The following is a 6,000-nucleotide window of genomic DNA, read 5'->3' on the forward strand; positions in this document are numbered from 1 at the left end:
TAGTTTGCACGCTCTTTAATTTACATAATGGGAGGAAACAGTGATTTCACAATATGTAGCATTTTCCACAGAATGAAAATTAAACTAAAGCATAGTCGGTTGCGTACATAAGTTATCCGAAAAGATGTGAAGCATCCATATGTTTAGCCTATAATTGCTAGTAAGTCTATAGCTCAAATTCTTGCCTGCCTTTAATTTAAAGGCAATTTGGTTTAATTAAAAATTTACCACGCCGCTTGGTGAGTTGGGTAATTAAAAGTTTAAAGGTCACTGGCATTGTCCTTGTTCTCTGTCGCTTCTCCCTTCCGGCCAACTTCCTGTCTCCTTTGCCTTTTGCTTTCCGCTGCTTCCGCTTCCGCTGGCTGGGTAATAAAAATAGCTCACGTGTCACGCCCATAAAAGTCACACATAAAACAGCAAAAAATTACAGAAGGAGAAACAGGATTTGCATGGGTCGGCCCTTAAATATCCTGGAATAACAATAATTTAATTATATACTTATTTAGTAACTTGAAGATTGAAAGTAATAGGATGTCCAAAGCCATATAGTTTTTCTCCAAAAAATATTTTTAATTTTTCCAACTGACCAGACATTTTGGTAATACGTTTTAAGCTTTTAAACTGATGTAGTAAATATCGTTTTCATTTATTAATAAATACATTTAATACGTCATTTTAAGGTTATATTAAAACGAACTTAAAAACCAAGGGAAATACTATCCAAATGGGCATACCCTTTGCAACCAAAACAGCAGCAGAAAATTTAATTACAAACCAGCAAACATTAAAATTTGTAATTCCATCATAAAAATTTGTTTGTTTTGGAGGAGAAGAAAACAGAGTAGAGTGAGCTAGGAAAATGAGAACAGGGAAAGCTGGAGGTGAACAAAACAGGTGCTGCCATATCCTGTGGCCAGCAACATTAACATTTGTTTTCCACCTAGACTCGTATAATTTCCTCAATAAAAGTCCAACCAGATTGGCCTTCAGTACACACTGGTCTGGTCTTGCAGTTCCCCTTTTCCCAAATTTTCCCTCCTGTCTGTGCGGTTTTTAATTACTTTATATTATTGGCCAAGTTTTTGGGGTAAAGATTTCCTCAGTACATAAAATCTATGTGGTGTGAAATGAATGGAGCAGCCAACAATGTGTTCTACATGGCACTTGGACATGGTCCGAGGCGAGAGTTCTGGCATCCATTCATTGTTGATTGCCATGCTGGCAAGGGAAGTCAACATACACTGCGAAAAAACTGCTTAGCTGCGACAGCTGGTTAAGCTGTAGGGATTAAATTACAGCTTTGAAAATTTGAACATGTGCCTAAGTATAACAAAATGGTATAAGGAATAGAGATTTTTGTAATAAATATCACATTTTTTTTGTTTTAATTCTTCATTGAGTCGGTGAATTCGTATTCTGAGAGTATTTCTTCCTGTGCATTTCTCATCACAATCGTAAGCACAGAGACAGATCCCGCTCGAGATGTTCTTTTGTTTCCTCGGCACCGGGCGCAGTTCATTTCACACTGCTCCATCATCATTCCCCGTCTCAACGAAACATGCGTTGGCATTCCAACTTCCTCCGTTCGTCCTTCGGTCCAAGTGTCCTTTGAGCTCGTATTTTGTCTACCAGCAACTAGAGCAGGAGTAACAACAACACATGACACGTGTCACAGGCTGCTCCCACAAGCAGGAAGAAGTGACGAAAGGGTTGAGCTCGGGGTTCCGGGAGAGGGGATTCTGGAAAAAGCCTGGGATGGAGTTTAAAATGAAGTCAGGCTGGAGCAGAAAAGTTTTCCTCCGTCGACAATGGTAATGGATTTTTGCAATGATTATACATAAGGAAAATAATAAGAACACAGATTTGAATCTGTGCAAAAGTTTTCCTTTTTTTTTAATAAATTAAAGGTGCTGCTTTTGACATAATTGTTGGTGGCTTAAAGCAAGAAAAGACATCTCTCTGTTTGCGTGTGCTAAGTTTTATTTTACCAATGTTTTAACTTTAATCGGCAATCGAAGGAAGTACAAAAAATGCGAGTTCTCTGCTGGTGTCCGTCTCTTTCTACTTCGCTCTAGCCGCCTCTTTCGCTCCCTCCAAGTATTTGTCAATTAACGCTTATTGTATTCGATCTCCACCAATTTTTGCATATTTTTTGCCAACTTTATTGGAGGCAGAGTTGCCGAGCTTCATGTGCGTGATTGTTTTTCGTTTTTTTGCATCCCTGTTCGTTTCAGCACATGTGATTTGGTGTTGTCGGTGCTTTTGCGGCTGACACACTGCAAAAAAAAGTGTGCAGTCTGAGTACATTGGCAGTGGCAGCGTTGCATTTCAAATTTCCATTTACCGACAACTGTTTCGATTGTTTACATTGATTTATTTACGTTGTTGTTTATGTGGTTTCACATGCTCTTCCCCTTTCTTTATCCGCCCAGCCACTCCCCCTTCCTCTCCTCTTCTCTAATCCACTAATACCCTTGCTATGGAGCTTTGGTTTCGCTGAGTTTCAATATCATTCGCCAATTTTTTGTTGGCATGCATTCGAGCTGCATTGAAATGGATTTATTTGTAGTTGCAAAATATTTTCGGCAAAATCCTGACGCACGCAAAAATGCCGACAGGGCGTTTTTTGTTTCGGGTTTTCGAAGGAGATTGGTTTTTACATACAATATAACCAACTCATAGATTCAATAGTTAGTGTTTATATTAGGTCGGAACTGAAGGGTCAAAAGGCCACAAAGAGCGCAGAACAAAAATCTGCTCAAATGGCACAAAATCCGCTGGATATGAGACTTCAGTTTCCATTCAGTATTGCTCTTTTATATAAAATCCTTTTGGCTGCTGAGTAAGCCAAATTCAATGTGGATGCTAATTTGATTATTTTGAGATTTTGTGATCAATACATTATTTGTAGATATTTTGCACTTGTTTTCAAGTACCAGTTTTCGTATAACCGGTGCAACTTTTTATAATTGTACTTGAAAAGGATACTATGTACATCCTTTGACATTTACAACATCTACGTTATAAATTCCTTATCAGTCCATAACGCCCACATGCTTTAAGATTTTACGAGGCGAAAGATGAAGAGCGAAATATGGAAGTACGCCCGTTTTAATTTTAAAGATTGAAATACCAAACATAAAATAATTATAAAGAATTCGTAGGTATTGTAGCAACAACATTTTAAATTGAAATTTAATTACGTTTCAATATAGTGTTGCCTCTGCCCGCCTGCTGTATAATTAAGATAATTACGCTCAAGCCGTTGCCCAAAATCAGATACTATGCTAATTTCGCGAACTGAAACTCAAACAAAGTGCCGAAAATGTACACAAACACACACGGAAAGGTAAACGCAGGCTGCGGCTTGGCTTGACCTCATCTAATTGAAAAGCCATTAAAAAGCTTTCAGCTGCTCATTATACATTTAAATATTCGCCGTTTTTATTTCGGTGCACGAAACTCCGGCTCCCAGCTCCCAGCTCCAGTTCTCCCCTTATGCCTGGCATAAACAAAGTTATCTTAGTGTTTCGCGCATGTTTAAAGTTCCCATTCAGGTGGACCATGGTCCCACACGAGGACATGCTTGGCATGCAATTTATGCTCAGGCTGCTAGTGTTTCCTTTTCAAATTCAGTGGAAGTGCCCCTAATGCACTTCCTTCATACATTTATGTACATATGTATATAAGTGCATTAGTTAAGATCCGTCTGCCATTCCAAAATTTTGACCACTCTATAGTGTTTGGTAATTCTTAAGAATATTTCTCACCCTGTAATGTTAAGATACAATATTATCTGCACTTAATAAATATTAATAAAAAAAAACTCTCCTTCGAATGCCTCGTAGGATTAATGAATTATTAATACTTTATTTCAATGCGGACTGTCTGTTTGTTAACATGACTTAACTTAACTTAACCTAATAAGTACTACCAATGCCATATTTTATTTTAGGTATGGGTGCATATAAGGAGTCATGTTATAAATTTTGGTCTTGAGAATTCTCAAAGGCACCGTTTAACCGCCGATGCCCCGATACTCAATATTCCGCGGACAAGTGCAGGCTGTTTTGGCAGCGCGCTAACCACTAATGCTATAAACGCCCGAAACCGATTGCGCAATTATGACGGACAGCTTCCCGGAGGGAGAACACAGACATTTTGGGCGAAAGGGGGGCTCAAGCGGTGTGTAGTGCGAAAAGGCTTTAAGGCTTTTAACGAGATGAAACGGTCGTACGGTATGCAGGTATGCAATGCGAATTGGATTGGCGCCCAATCGAGGGAATGGCAACAAATAACTGCTTGGTCAAGGTGGAAATAAAATATTAACAAACAAAACTAGACCAAAAATGGCTCGACAGGTGTCGTGCCTGGCTTTCACAACAATAAACAAGGCTACCGGATGGGCTGAGAGAACGGGAGCTGAGGTCCTTTTGCTGCGTGCCTGGGAATTTGGGCAACAACGATTCCTTTTCCGACAAGCAATCTTTTGGGAAATTAGTTTAAAAGGTCAACGAAGACGTTGCCTCCTGTGCGAAGCAGAATTAACTGCGTAACTAACTTGTAAACAGATTATTTATGATGCCAATCGTGGACTCTGGGAAAGAGTTAGTGTGCAGAATTTTATTACACTTGCCGCACACAGCGGCGAATAAAATTATAAATTGCACTAAAAATTAACAACTTCACCAACAATTCCACTTAAAATGTTTATTGCGCTCATTAATTTTTCGGTTGTTCTCTGAAGAGCTGTTGTTTTCGGTTGTTTTGGCCAACACAATAAAAATTGGAATGGCAGTTGCCAGCAGTCGAGAGCCCCAGCGCTCAGGAATTGCATTAAAGTTTCAAGAGCTTTAATTCTGTGCAATAGTCTTTCGATCCTTACCGCCGTCTCATTCTCCGACTGTCTGGCTGGGCTTAATGAAAATTCCGAGCAGGCAAAATATAATTTATGCCTTCTATATGGTTTATTGAGTGCGATTTATACGACAGCAGGCGACATCAGACGGCGTCAGCCAATTCATTGCCAATACAAAGAGAGATATATGTGCAGAATAATAACAGTAAACAAGGACATCATCAACGTAAAGTTATTTTTCGAGCCGTATATGGACAATATATAAAATAAATTTAATTTTAATATTAACAATGTCGCTGGCTTCACAAGCTATAAATAAATAGGCGGCTTAAAGTTTTAATGAAGCGCATAAATAAAATGCGTACATTAAGTTCATTTAATTTGACTTGTCAAGGGGAAATAAAGGAAAACAACTGCATATTGGCCAAAGATAATCGATGGATGAAAGACAGGACAGTACAGTGGAAAATATAAATGTAAATGACCTTGGATTTAAATATGTTTTGTGTAAATTATTGTAAATAATTTAAATGTATAAAGCAATCTGACAAAAAGTGCAATACAGCTTGATTTATTTACAAGACTGTTGGTTTCTTAGTCAACAGAACAGAGTATCGTAATGAGGGTCCTTTTAAATTTACGTATCAATCTGTTTCTTAAGATAGGAATTAGTCTAAGTTCTCAGTTCTTTTTTGAGACCAATGCAAGTTACTGAATTCATATCAAGCGTGATGCAGGGCTCTCGAATATGAACACATGTTTTCAGAGTACCACTTCATGAGTAAGTCCCAGAGCGAAAGGCTTATAGCCGTAAATAAGCTGGCCATGACAGAGGTGGCACAGGAACAGGCACATGCAGAGACGGCCAGAAGTGGAAGGCCTAGAACGCCATGCGCCATTAGGCCAGGAAATGAAACGGGAAAAGCTGGGACTAGAAACTGGAAACTGGAAACTGTAAACTAGAAAAGTATAAAACTACACGAAGATGAAGACGTATGTAGCTGTCCCTCCCTGTCCCCCACAGTTGTGCTGCTTTCTGCGTTTAAATTGGTGCTAAAGTGCAGTACAGACAGTCGAGCCGAAGGGAAACGTCGCTCGGAATCGAGTGACACATGCAGCAGATCCTTTCAAGAAGGATATAC

The sequence above is a fragment of the Drosophila santomea genome, chromosome 2R, assembly GCF_016746245.2.
Source record: "Drosophila santomea strain STO CAGO 1482 chromosome 2R, Prin_Dsan_1.1, whole genome shotgun sequence".
Lineage (NCBI taxonomy): Eukaryota > Metazoa > Arthropoda > Insecta > Diptera > Drosophilidae > Drosophila > Drosophila santomea.